A 13,246-nucleotide genomic window follows, 5' to 3' on the forward strand; every position below is an offset into this window, starting at 1 on the left:
TGGTGGGCGGGGCCCCTCGGCCTCCGATTTGGTGGGCGGGGCCCCTCGGCCTCCGATTTGGTGGGCGGGGCCCCTCGGCCTCCGATTTGGTGGACGGGGCCCCTCGGCCTTCGATTTGGTGGGCGGGGCTCCTCGGCCTCCGATTTGGTTGGCGGGGCCCCTCGGCCTCCGATTTGGTTGGCGGGGCCCCTCGGCCTCCGATTTGGTGGGCGGGGACTCTCGGCCTCCGATTTGGTGGGCGGGGACCCTCGGCCTCCAATTTGGTGGGCTGGGACCCTCGGCCTCCGATTTGGTGGTCGGGGACCCTCGGCCTCCGCTTTGGTGGGCGGGACCCCTCGGCCTCCGATTTGGTGGGCGGGGTCCCTCTGCCTCCGATTTGGTGTGCGGGGACCCTCGGCCTCCGCTTTGGTGGGCGGGGCCCCTCGGCCTTCGATTTGGTGGGCGGGGCCCCTCGGCCTCCGATTTGGATGGTGTGGACCCTCGGCCTCCGATTTCGTGGGCGGGGACCCTCGGCCTCCGATTTGGTGGGCGGGGACCCTCGGCCTCCGATTTGGTGGGCGGGGTGTTATGGTTCTCAATGGCAAGAGAACATAGCCCAGCAAACATAAGTACTAGCTCTTGGAAGGATGGAAACTAAACTGACCATGAACTAAACCTGCCGCACAACTAACAGTAGCCGGGTAGCGTTGCCTACGTTTTTATCCCTAGACGCCCAGCGCCGGCCGGAGGACTAACTAATCCTGGCAGAGGAAAATATAGTCCTGGCTCACCTCTAGAGAAATTTCCCCGATAGGCAGACAGAGGCCCCCACATATATTGGCGGTGATTTTAGATGAAATGACAAACGTAGTATGAAAATAGGTTTAGCAAAATTGAGGTCCGCTTACTAGATAGCAGGAAGACAGAAAGGGCACTTTCATGGTCAGCTGAAAACCCTATCAAAATACCATCCTGAAATTACTTTAAGACTCTAGTATTAACTCATAACATCAGAGTGGCAATTTCAGATCACAAGAGCTTTCCAGACACAGAAACGAAACTACAGCTGTGAACTGGAACAAAATGCAAAAACAAACGAGGACTAAAGTCCAACTTAGCTGGGAGTTGTCTAGAAGCAGGAACATGCACAGAAAGGCTTCTGATTACAATGTTGACCGGCATGGAAGTGACAGAGGAGCAAGGTTAAATAGCGACTCCCACATCCTGATGGAAACAGGTGAACAGAGGGGATGATGCACACCAGTTCAATTCCACCAGTGGCCACCGGGGGAGCCCAAAATCCAATTTCACAACAGCGGGGACCCTCGGCCTCCGATGTGGTGGGCGGGGCCCCTCGGCCTCCGATTTGGTGGGCGGGGACCCCCAGCCTCCGATTTGGTGGGCGGGGACCCTCGGCCTCCGATTTGGTGGGCGGGGACCCTCGGCCTCCGATTTGGTGGGCGGGGACCCTCGGCCTCCGATTTGGTGGGCGGGGCCCCTCGGCCTCCGATGTGGTGGTCGGGGCCCCTCGGCCTCCGATGTGGTGGTCGGGGCCCCTCGGCCTCCGCTTTTGTGGGCGGGGCCGGGCCCCTCGGCCTCCGCTTTGGTGGGTGGGGCCGCTCGGCCTTCGATTTGTTTGGCGGGGCCCCTCAGCCTCCGATTTGGTTGGCGGGGCCCCTTATCCTCCGATTTAGTGGGCGGGGACTCTCGGCCTCCAATTTGGTGGGCGGGGACCCTCGGCCTCCGATTTGGTGGGCGGGGCCCCTCGGCCTCCGATTTGGTTGGTGGGGCCCCTCGGCCTCCGATTTGGTGGGCGGGGCCCCTCGGCCTCCGATTTGGTGGGCGGGGCCCCTCGGCCTCCGATTTGGTGGGCGGGGCCCCTCGGCCTCCGATTTGGTGGACGGGGCCCCTCGGCCTCCGATTTGGTTGGAGGGGCCCCTCGGCCTCCGATTTGGTGGGCGGGGACCCTCGGCCTCCGATTTGGTGGGCGGGGACCCTCGGCCTCCGATTTGGTGGGCGGGGACCCTCGGCCTCCGATTTGGTGGGCGGGGCCCCTCGGCCTCCGATTTGGTGGGCGGGGACCCTCGGCCTCCGATTTGGTGGGCGGGGCCCCTCGGCCTCCGATTTGGTGGGCGGGGCCCCTCGGCCTCCTATGTGGTGGGCGGGGCCCCTCGGCCTCCGCTTTGGTGGGCGGGGCGAGGCCCCTCGGCCTCCGCTTTGGTGGGCGGGGACCCTCGGCCTCCGATTTGGTGGGCGGGGACCCTCGGCCTCCGATTTGGTGGGCGGGGACCCTCGGCCTCAGATTTGGTGGGCGGGGACCCTCGGCCTCCGATTTGGTGGGCGGGGACTCTCGGCCTCCGATTTGGTGGGCGGGGACCCTCGGCCTCCGATTTGGTGGGCGGGGACCCTCGGCCTCCGATTTGGTGGGCGGGGACCCTCGGCCTCCAATTTGGTGGTCGGGGACCCTCGGCCTCCGCTTTGGTGGGTGGGGACCCTCGGCCTCCGATTTGGTGGGCGGGGTCCCTCTGCCTCCGATTTGGTGTGCGGGGACCCTCGGCCTCCGCTTTCGTGGGCGGGGCCCCTCGACCTTCGATTTTGTGGGCGGGGCTCCTCGGCCTCCGATTTGGTTGGCGGGGCCCCTCGGCCTCCAATTTGGTGGGCGGGGACCCTCGGCCTCCGATGTGGTGGGCGGGGACCCTCGGCCTCCGATTTGGTGGGCGGGGACCCTCGGCCTCCGATTTGGTGGGTGGGGCCCGTCGGCCTCCGATTTGGTGGGCGGGGCCCCTCGGCCTCCAATTTGGATGGTGTGGACCCTCGGCCTCTGATTTGGTGGGCGGGGACCCTCGGCCTCCGATTTGGTGGGCGGGGACCCTCAGCCTCCGATTTGGTGGGCGGGGCCCCTCGGCCTCCGATGTGGTGGGCGGGGCCCCTCGGCCTCCAATTTAGAGGGCGGGGACCCCCGGCCTCCGATTTGGTGGGCGGGGACCCTCGGCCTCCGATTTGGTGGGCGGGGACCCTCGGCCTCCGATTTGGTGGGCGGGGACCCTCGGCCTCCGATTTGGTGGGCGGGGACCCTCGGCCTCCGATTTGGTGAGCGAGGACCCTCGGCCTCCAATTTGGTGAGCGAGGACCCTCGGCCTCCAATTTGGTGGGCGGGGACCCTCGGCCTCCAATTTGGTGGGCGGGGACCCTCGGCCTCCGATTTGGTGGGCGGGGCCCCTCGGCCTCCGCTTTGGTGGGCGGGGCCGCTCGGCCTCCGCTTTGGTGGGCGGGGCCGCTCAGCCTTCAATTTGGTGGGCGGGGCTCCTCGGCCTCCGATTTGGTTGGCGGGGCCCCTCGGCCTCCAATTTGGTGTGTGCTCTGCCTGGGGCCACTGTGCTCTGCCTGGGGCCCCATATGCTGCCTGGAGCCCCTGTGCTCTGCCTGGGGCCCCATATGCTGCCTGGGGCCCCTGTGCTCTGCCTGGGGCCCCTGTGCTCTGCCTGGGGCCCCATGTTCTGCCTGGGGCCCCTGTGCTCTGCCTGGGGCCACTGTGCTCTGCCTGGGTGTAGGACACTGGTGACGTCACTTATCTCCGGACATTAGCTCCGGACATTAGCTCCGGACAATAGCTCCAGACAATAGCTCCGGACAATAGCTCCGGACAATAGCTCCGGACATTAGCTCCGGACAAAGCCACGGAAGTTGGCACAAATTGCAGGAAGTAGTATTCTAGGCAATTATATATTAGATGTGGGCACCCTTACTGAGCAGGTATCTGGATGGGTAGAGGGTATTCTTAAACCCCTGGTAAAGGATACACCCAGCTTCATTCAGGACACAACTGACCTATTGAATAAACTATCAGCAATAGGTCCTCTACCAGAAGGAACCATCCTGGCCACCAGGATGGATTAAATACCTGCAAACTTTTCCTGGAAAAAACACAGGAACTGATGCTGATTCTGTGGTGAAACTTATAAAATTCATCCTCACCTGCAATTATTTTGAATTTGACAGCAAGATATATCTACAGAAGACTTGCACAACAATGGTAAGTAAAATGGCCCCACAGTATGCAAATCTTTTCAAGGCCAAGCTTGAAAGCGACTTTTGTCCTCATGTCCTATCAGGCCTCTGACCTACTACAGCTGCATTGATGATATTTTAATCATCTGAACGGAGTCTGAACCACAGCTAAAGATGTTCCATGAACAGTTTAATCAAGTTCATCTTACCATCAACTTGACACTCAACTACTCCAGCACTGAAATTAACTTTTTGGACACCATCATTAAGCTGCAGAACAATGAAATAGAAACATCTCTGTATCAGAAGCCAACCGTCCAACATACCTTAAATGGGACAGTTTCCATCCAAAACACATAAAAAACTCTATTGTCTACAGACAAGCCATCAGATACAATCATATATATGTTCCAACCCCATGGATAGAGATGAACACCTTGGTCGCCTCAGAAAGACCTTTTTGAATCAGGGCTGCCATCCAAAAACAATTCAAAACCAAATTACAAGACCAACTAGAATATCAAGGAATCACCTGCTACATTGCAAAGCTAAAGAAGAAAATAATCGGGTGCCTCTAGTAGTCACCTATAATCCACATCCGGAGGTGCTAAGGGGAGCTGCACTGAAATTACAACCTTTACTACAAAAAGATGCCCGCTTACATTCCATTTTTCCAGACGACCCACTACTGTGTTTTAGGCAGCCCCCAAATCTAAGAAGCATCATTGTCAGAAGCTCCCTGTCCTCTCCAACAGCTGCAGGAACCTTTTCTTGCAACCAGAAAAAATGTAAAACCTGTCCATTTATAATGACCATGGACAAGATAAAGATGCCCAACTCACATCAGGACTACAAGATCCCAGGTACTTTCAGCTTCGTCACTTGTAATGTGGTGTACTTAATTATTTGTTCTAAATGTCCAACTGGGGGTCTGTATGTGGGGGAGACAGGGCAAAAGCTTAGAACAAGAATGAATTCTCATCGCCACACAATAAGAGAAAAAATAATGGATCTACCTGTGGCAATACATTTTTGTCTCCCCTATCATAGCAGTATGGACATGAAATTACTTGTATTAAAAGGTAACTTCAAATCTCAGAGAGACGGAAGAGTTTGGGAATATAAGCTGATGATGACCTTTGACACTCACAGTGCAGGAATGAATGTGTCACATGGATTTATCTCTTTTTACATCAACTAAGGAATTTGCTCCTCAGACCATGTGGGGTCATCATAACAGAACCAGACCCCAATTAGAGGACAATAAAACATTGACACTCCTTATCTATGAATGGTCCTAATATTTATGGACATAACTGTTTATCACTCACATAATGGTAATTCTGCTTCACGTCACCTGTCTTATCTATGGCATTTTTCTGTGCTGTGTTGTGCATAAATATGTGATTCTTCAGAATTTCTATTAGTCTATGCTTGATGAAGAGACCTGAGTAGTCGCGAAAGCTTGCAATTTGTTACCATCTTTTCAGTTAGCCATTAACCCCTTTACCCCCAAGGGTGGTTTGCACGCTAATGACCGGGCCAATTTTTACAATTCTGATCACTGTCCCTTTATGAGGTTATAACTCTGGAACGCTTCAACGGATCTTGGCGATTCTGACACTGTTTTCTCGAGACATATTGTACGTCATGATAGTGGTAAAATTTCTTCGATATAACTTGCGTTTATTTGTGAAAAAAATGGAAATTTGGCGAAAATTTAGAAAATTTCGCAATTTTCCAAATTTGAATTTTTATACCCTTAAATCACAGAGATATGTCACACAAAATACTTAATAGGTAACATTTCCCACATGTCTACTTTACATCAGCACAATTTAGGAACCAAAATTTTTTTTTGTTAGGGAGTTATAAGGGTTAAAAGTTGACCAGCAATTTCTCGTTTTTACAACACCATTTTTTTTTTAGGGACCACATCTCATTTGAAGTCATTTTGAGGGGTCTATATGATAGAAAATACCCAAGTGTGACACCATTCTAAAAACTGCACCCCTCAAGATGCTCAAAACCACATTCAAGAAGTTTATTAACCCTTCAGGCGTTTCACAGGAATTTTTGGAATGTTTAAATAAAAATTAACATTTAACTTTTTTTTACACAAAATTTATTTCAGCTCCAATTTGTTTTATTTTACCAAGGGTAACAGGATAAAATGGACCCCAAAAGTTTTTGTACAATTTGTGCTGAGTATGCTGATACCCCATATGTGGAAGTAAACCACTGTTTGGGCACATGGCAGAGCTCTGAAGGGAAGGAGCGCCATTTGACTTTTCAATGCAAAATTGACTGGAATTGAGATGGGACGCCATGTTGCGTTTGGAGAGCCCCTGATGTGCCTAAACATTGAAACCCGCCACAAGTGACACCATTTTGGAAAGTAGACCCCCTAAGGAACTTATCTAGATGTGTGGTGAGCACTTTGACCCCCCAAGTGCTTCACAGAAGTTTATAATGCAGAGCCGTAAAAATAAAAAATCATCGTTTTTCACAAAAATGATCTTTTCGCCCCCAATTTTTTATTTTCCAAAGGGTAAGAGAAGAAATTGGACCCCAAAAGTTGTTGTGAAATTTGTCCTGAGTACGCTGATACCCGATATGTGTGGGTAAAAGACTGTTTGGGCGCATGGCAGAGCTCGGAAGGGAAGGAGCGCTGTTTGACTTTTCAATGCAAAATTGACTGGAATTGAGATGGGACACCATGTCGCGTTTGGAGAGCCCCTGATGTGCCTAAACATTAAACCCCCCCACAAGTGACACCATTTTGGAAAGTAGACCCCCTAAGGAACTTATCTAGATGTGTTTTGAGAGCTTTGAACCCCCAAGTGTTTCACTACAGTTTATAACGCAGAGCTGTGAAAATAAAAATTCTTTTTTTTTTCCACAAAAATGATTTTAGCCCCCAGTTTTGTATTTTCACAAGGGTAACATGAGAAATTGGACCCCAAAAGTTGTTGTCCAATTTGTCCTGAGTATGCTGATACCCCATATGTGGGGGGGAACCACTGTTTGGGCGCATGGCAGAGCTCGGGAGGGAAGGAGCGCCATTTGGAATGCAGACTTAAATGGATTGGTCTGCCGGCGTAACGTTGCATTTGCAGAGCCCCTGATGTACCCAAACAGTAGAAACCCCCCACAAGTGACCACATATTGGAAACTAGTCCTCCCAAGGAACTTATCTAGATGTGTTGTGAGAACTTTGAACCCCCAAGTGTTTCTCTACAGTTTATAACGCAGAGCCATGAAAATAAAAAAATAAAAAAAATTTCCACAAAACTTATTTTTTGGCCCCCAGTTTTGTTTTTTTCCAAGGGTAACATGAGAAATTGGACCCCAAAAGTTGTTGTCCAATTTGTCCTGAGTATGCTGATACCCCATATGTGGGGGGGAACCACTGTTTGGGCGCATGGCAGAGCTCGGGAGGGAAGGAGCGCCATTTGCAATGCAGACTTAGATGGATTGGTCTGCAGGTGTCACGTTGCATTTGCAGAGCCCCTGATGTACCCAAACAGTAGAAACCCCCAAAAGTGACCCCATATTGGAAACTAGACCTCCCAAGGAACTTATCTAGATGTGTTGTGAGAACTTTGAACCCCCAAGTGTTTCACTACAGTTTACAACGCAGAGCCGTGAAAATAAAAAATCCTTTTTTTCCCACAAAAATGATTTTTAGCCCCCCAAATTTATCTTTTCCCAAGGGTAACAAGAGAACTTGGACCCCAAAAGTTGTTGTCCAATTTGTCCCGAGTACGCTGATGCCCCATATGTTGGGGTAAACCCCTGTTTGGGCGCACGGGAAAGCTCGGAAGGTAAGGAGCACTGTTTTACTTTTTCAATGCAGAATTGGCTGGAATTGAGATCGGACGCCATATCGCGTTTGGAGAGCCCTGTTGTGATTCGGTTCGTGGGCTCCCCCGGTGGTCTCTTGTGGTACTGGTGTCCTGCAAGCTTTGCCTTCTCAGTTCACCTGTTCCTATCAGGATGTGGGAGTATCCTATTTAACCTTGCTCCTCAGTCATTCTAATGCTGGCCATCAATGTATCCAGAGTGATTCTGTTGCATGTTCCTGCTCCCAGTTTTCTGCTCAGCTAAGTTGGACACTTTAGTCCTTAAGTCTATTTTTGTATGTTTTGTCCAGTTTGCACTTATGTGAATCTCTGCAGCTGGAAGCTCTTGTTGGGCTGAAATTACCACTCCAGTGGCATGAGTTGTCACATGAGTTAAGGTAATTTCAGGATGGTGTTTTGAAGGGTTTTGCAGCTGACCGCGAAGTCCTCTGTTGTATCTTTCTGCTATTTAGTTAGCGGGCCTCTCTGTGCTAAATCTGCTTTCATACTACGTGTGTCTTTTCATCTGCTCTCACCGTTATTATATGTGGGGGGCTGCTATCTCCTGTGGGGACATTCTCTGGAGGCAAGCCAGGACTGTGTTTTCTTCTACCAGGGGTAGTTAGTTCTCCGGCTGGCGCGCTGCATCTAGAGACAACGCAGGAATGCCCCCTGGCTACTTCTAGTGTGGTGTGTAGGTTTAGCATCGCGGTCAGCTCTAGTTTCCATCACCCGAGAGCTTGTCCGTTTATTCTATGCTTCTGATGTTTCCTTGCCATTGGAAACCATAACAGTATGGCCAGCCCAAATGTTTAATCTATAGGCTGAAGCAGGAGAAAAAAGGAACTGTGTGAAACCTTTTTTTTTTTTTTTCCTTCCTCTGAAGTTGCACTCCAGCTCTAATTGCAGTCTCCTGTTTTCCTCTCCTCTTAACCCCTGAATGGCTCAGACTTTATCTGTTGAAATATGGATCCCCAGAGTCTGGCTACCAATTTGAATAATCTTGCCTCTAAAGTTCAGAATATACAAGATTTTTTGTTACATGCTCCTCGGTCTGAACCTAAAATTCCTATACCGGAGTTTTTTTCTGGAGATCGATCTTGTTTTCTAAATTTTAAATACAATTGTAAATTGTTTCTTTCGCTGAGATCTCATTCTGCTGGAGATCCTGCCCAGCAAGTAAAAATTGTTATTTCTTTACTGCGGGGTGACCCCCAAAATTGGGCATTTTCATTGGCACCAGGGGATCCTGTGTTGCTCAATGTGGATGCGTTTTTTCTGGCTTTGGGGTTGCTTTATGAGGAACCAAATTTGGAGATTCAGGCTGAGAAAGCCCTAATAGCCCTCTCTCAGGGGCAAGAAGAAGCCGAAATATATTGCCAAAAATTTCGAAAATGGTCTGTGCTTACTCAGTGGAATGAGTGCGCTCTGGCGGCAATTTTCAGAGAAGGTCTCTCTGATGCTGTAAAAGACGTCATGGTGGGGTTTCCTGCGCCTACTGGTCTGAATGAGTCCATGACAATGGCAATTCAGATTGATCGGCGTTTACGGGAACGCAAACCTGTGCACCAGTTGGCGGTGTCTTCTGAAGAGGCACCACAGAGTATGCAATGTGATAGCTTTCTGTCCAGAAGCGAACGACAGATTTATAGGCGCAAAAATCATTTGTGCTTCTATTGTGGAAATTCTACTCATGTTATATCAGCATGCTCTAAACGAACAAAGAAAGTTAATAAACCACAATACTGGACACAAGTGACTATGCGTATGACTCCAGACCATCAAGAGGTGATTCGCTTCCTTGTACTGTATAATCTACATGATGTGTTGGTGCTGGGATTGCCATGGTTGCAAACTCATAACCCAGTCCTTGACTGGAAAACAATGTCTGTACTAAGCTGGGGATGTCAGGGAAATCATGGGGACACATCTTTGGTCTCCATTGCTTCATCTATTCCCTCTGAAATTCCTGAGTTTTTGTCTGATTATCGTGAGGTTTTTGAGGAATCTACTCTTAATTCTCTTCCTCCTCACAGAGATTGCGATTGCGCCATAGATTTGATCCCTGGCAGTAAATTTCCTAAGGGTCGTCTATTCAATCTGTCTGTACCTGAACATGCTGCCATGCGAGAGTATATTAGGGAGTCCTTGGAAAAGGGACATATTCGTCCTTCTTCGTCTCCTCTTGGAGCGGGGTTCTTTTTCGTAGCTAAAAGCGATGGTTCTTTGAGACCTTGTATTGATTATAGACTCTTGAATAAGATCACAGTCAAGTATCAGTATCCTTTGCCATTGCTGACAGATTTATTTGCTCGCATTGAGGGGGCGAAGTGGTTCTCTAAGATTGATCTTCGCGGTGCGTATAATTTGGTGCGAATTAAGCAGGGGGATGAGTGGAAAACCGCATTTAATACGCCCGAGGGCCATTTTGAGTATTTGGTGATGCCTTTTGGTCTGTCAAATGCCCCTTCGGTCTTTCAGTCTTTTATGCACAATATTTTCCGTGAATATCTGGATAAATTTATGATTGTGTATTTGGACGATATCTTGATTTTTTCGGATGACTGGGAATCTCATGTTCAACAAGTTAGGAGGGTTTTTCAGGTTTTGCGGACCAATTCTCTGTTTGTTAAAGGTTCAAAGTGTGTTTTTGGGGTTCAGAAGATTTCTTTTTTGGGGTACATTTTTTCCCCCTCTTCTATTGAGATGGATCCTGTGAAGGTTCGGGCTATTTGTGACTGGACGCAACCGACTTCTCTTAAGGGCCTTCAGAAATTTTTGGGCTTTGCTAACTTTTATCGTCGATTCATAACTGGTTTTTCTAGCGTTGTCAGGCCTTTGACTGATTTGACTAAAAAGGGTGCTGATGTTGCAGATTGGTCTCCTGCTGCTGTGGAGGCCTTTCGGGAGCTTAAGCGCCGTTTTTCTTCTGCTCCGGTGTTGTGCCAGCCTGATGTTTCTCTTCCTTTTCAGGTGGAAGTTGATGCTTCCGAGATCGGAGCGGGGGCGGTTTTGTCGCAGAAAAGTTCAGATTGTTCAGTGAAGAGACCCTCATAGGGACAAAACGGGAGGACAACCACACCAAGTCCCCAACACGAAGACGAGGACCAACACGACGATGGCGATTAGCAAAACGTTGAGTCCTCTCCTGGGACAACTCCAAATTGTCCACCACCTGCCCCCAAATACGATGCAACCTATCCACCATGGTATCCACTCCAGGACAATCCGAAGACTCCACCTGACCAGATGAAAAACGAGGATGGAACCCTGAATTGCAAAAGAAAGGGGAGACCAAAGTGGCAGAACTGGCCCGATTATTAAGGGCAAACTCAGCCAACGGCAAAAAGGAGACCCAGTCATCCTGATCAGCAGACACGAAACACCTCAAATAAGTCTCCAAGGTCTGATTAGTACGTTCCGTCTGGCCATTTGTCTGGGGATGAAATGCAGTCTTGCGATGTTTGTGCTCGGGCCAAGCCTTGTTGTTCTCGGGCTAGTGGGTTGTTGTTGCCCTTGCCTGTTCCTAAGAGGCCTTGGACACACATCTCTATGGATTTTATTTCTGATCTCCCTGTTTCTCAGAGGATGTCCGTCATTTGGGTGGTGTGTGACCGCTTTTCTAAGATGGTTCATTTGGTGCCCTTGCCCAAGCTGCCTTCCTCATCTGAGTTGGTGCCCCTGTTTTTTCAGAATGTGGTTCGGCTGCATGGTATTCCGGAGAATATCGTTTCCGACAGGGGATCCCAGTTTGTGTCCAGATTTTGGCGGGCGTTTTGTGCCAGGATGGGCATTGATTTGTCTTTTTCGTCTGCATTTCATCCCCAGACAAATGGCCAGACGGAACGTACTAATCAGACCTTGGAGACTTATTTGAGGTGTTTCGTGTCTGCTGATCAGGATGACTGGGTCTCCTTTTTGCCGTTGGCTGAGTTTGCCCTTAATAATCGGGCCAGTTCTGCCACTTTGGTCTCCCCTTTCTTTTGCAATTCAGGGTTCCATCCTCGTTTTTCATCTGGTCAGGTGGAGTCTTCGGATTGTCCTGGAGTGGATACCATGGTGGATAGGTTGCATCGTATTTGGGGGCAGGTGGTGGACAATTTGGAGTTGTCCCAGGAGAGGACTCAACGTTTTGCTAATCGCCATCGTCGTGTTGGTCCTCGTCTTCGTGTTGGGGACTTGGTGTGGTTGTCCTCCCGTTTTGTCCCTATGAGGGTCTCTTCTCCTAAGTTTAAGCCTCGGTTCATCGGTCCTTATAAGATTTTGGAAATTCTTAACCCTGTGTCTTTTCGTTTGGACCTCCCAGCATCCTTTGCTATCCATAATGTCTTCCATCGGTCATTATTGCGGAGGTATGAGGTACCACTTGTGCCTTCTGTTGAGCCTCCTGCTCCTGTGCTGGTTGAGGGTGAATTGGAGTACGTGGTGGAGAAAATCTTGGACTCCCGTGTTTCCAGACGGAGACTTCAATATCTGGTGAAATGGAAGGGCTACGGTCAAGAGGATAATTCTTGGGTTACAGCTTCTGATGTTCATGCTTCTGATTTGGTCCATGCCTTTCATAGGGCTCATCCAGATCGCCCTGGTGGTTCTTGTGAGGGTTCGGTGCCCCCTCCTTAAGGGGGGGGTACTGTTGTGATTCGGTTCGTGGGCTCCCCCGGTGGTCTCTTGTGGTACTGGTGTCCTGCAAGCTTTGCCTTCTCAGTTCACCTGTTCCTATCAGGATGTGGGAGTATCCTATTTAACCTTGCTCCTCAGTCATTCTAATGCTGGCCATCAATGTATCCAGAGTGATTCTGTTGCATGTTCCTGCTCCCAGTTTTCTGCTCAGCTAAGTTGGACACTTTAGTCCTTAAGTCTATTTTTGTATGTTTTGTCCAGTTTGCACTTATGTGAATCTCTGCAGCTGGAAGCTCTTGTTGGGCTGAAATTACCACTCCAGTGGCATGAGTTGTCACATGAGTTAAGGTAATTTCAGGATGGTGTTTTGAAGGGTTTTGCAGCTGACCGCGAAGTCCTCTGTTGTATCTTTCTGCTATTTAGTTAGCGGGCCTCTCTGTGCTAAATCTGCTTTCATACTACGTTTGTCTTTTCATCTGCTCTCACCGTTATTATATGTGGGGGGCTGCTATCTCCTGTGGGGACATTCTCTGGAGGCAAGCCAGGACTGTGTTTTCTTCTACCAGGGGTAGTTAGTTCTCCGGCTGGCGCGCGGCATCTAGAGACAACGCAGGAATGCCCCCTGGCTACTTCTAGTGTGGTGTGTAGGTTTAGCATCGCGGTCAGCTCTAGTTTCCATCACCCGAGAGCTTGTCCGTTTATTCTATGCTTCTGATGTTTCCTTGCCATTGGAAACCATAACAGAGCCCCTGATGTGCCTAAACAGTGGAAACTCCCTAATTCTAACTGAAACA

The sequence above is a fragment of the Ranitomeya variabilis genome, chromosome 6 (assembly GCF_051348905.1).
Source record: "Ranitomeya variabilis isolate aRanVar5 chromosome 6, aRanVar5.hap1, whole genome shotgun sequence".
Classification (NCBI taxonomy): Eukaryota; Metazoa; Chordata; class Amphibia; order Anura; family Dendrobatidae; genus Ranitomeya; species Ranitomeya variabilis.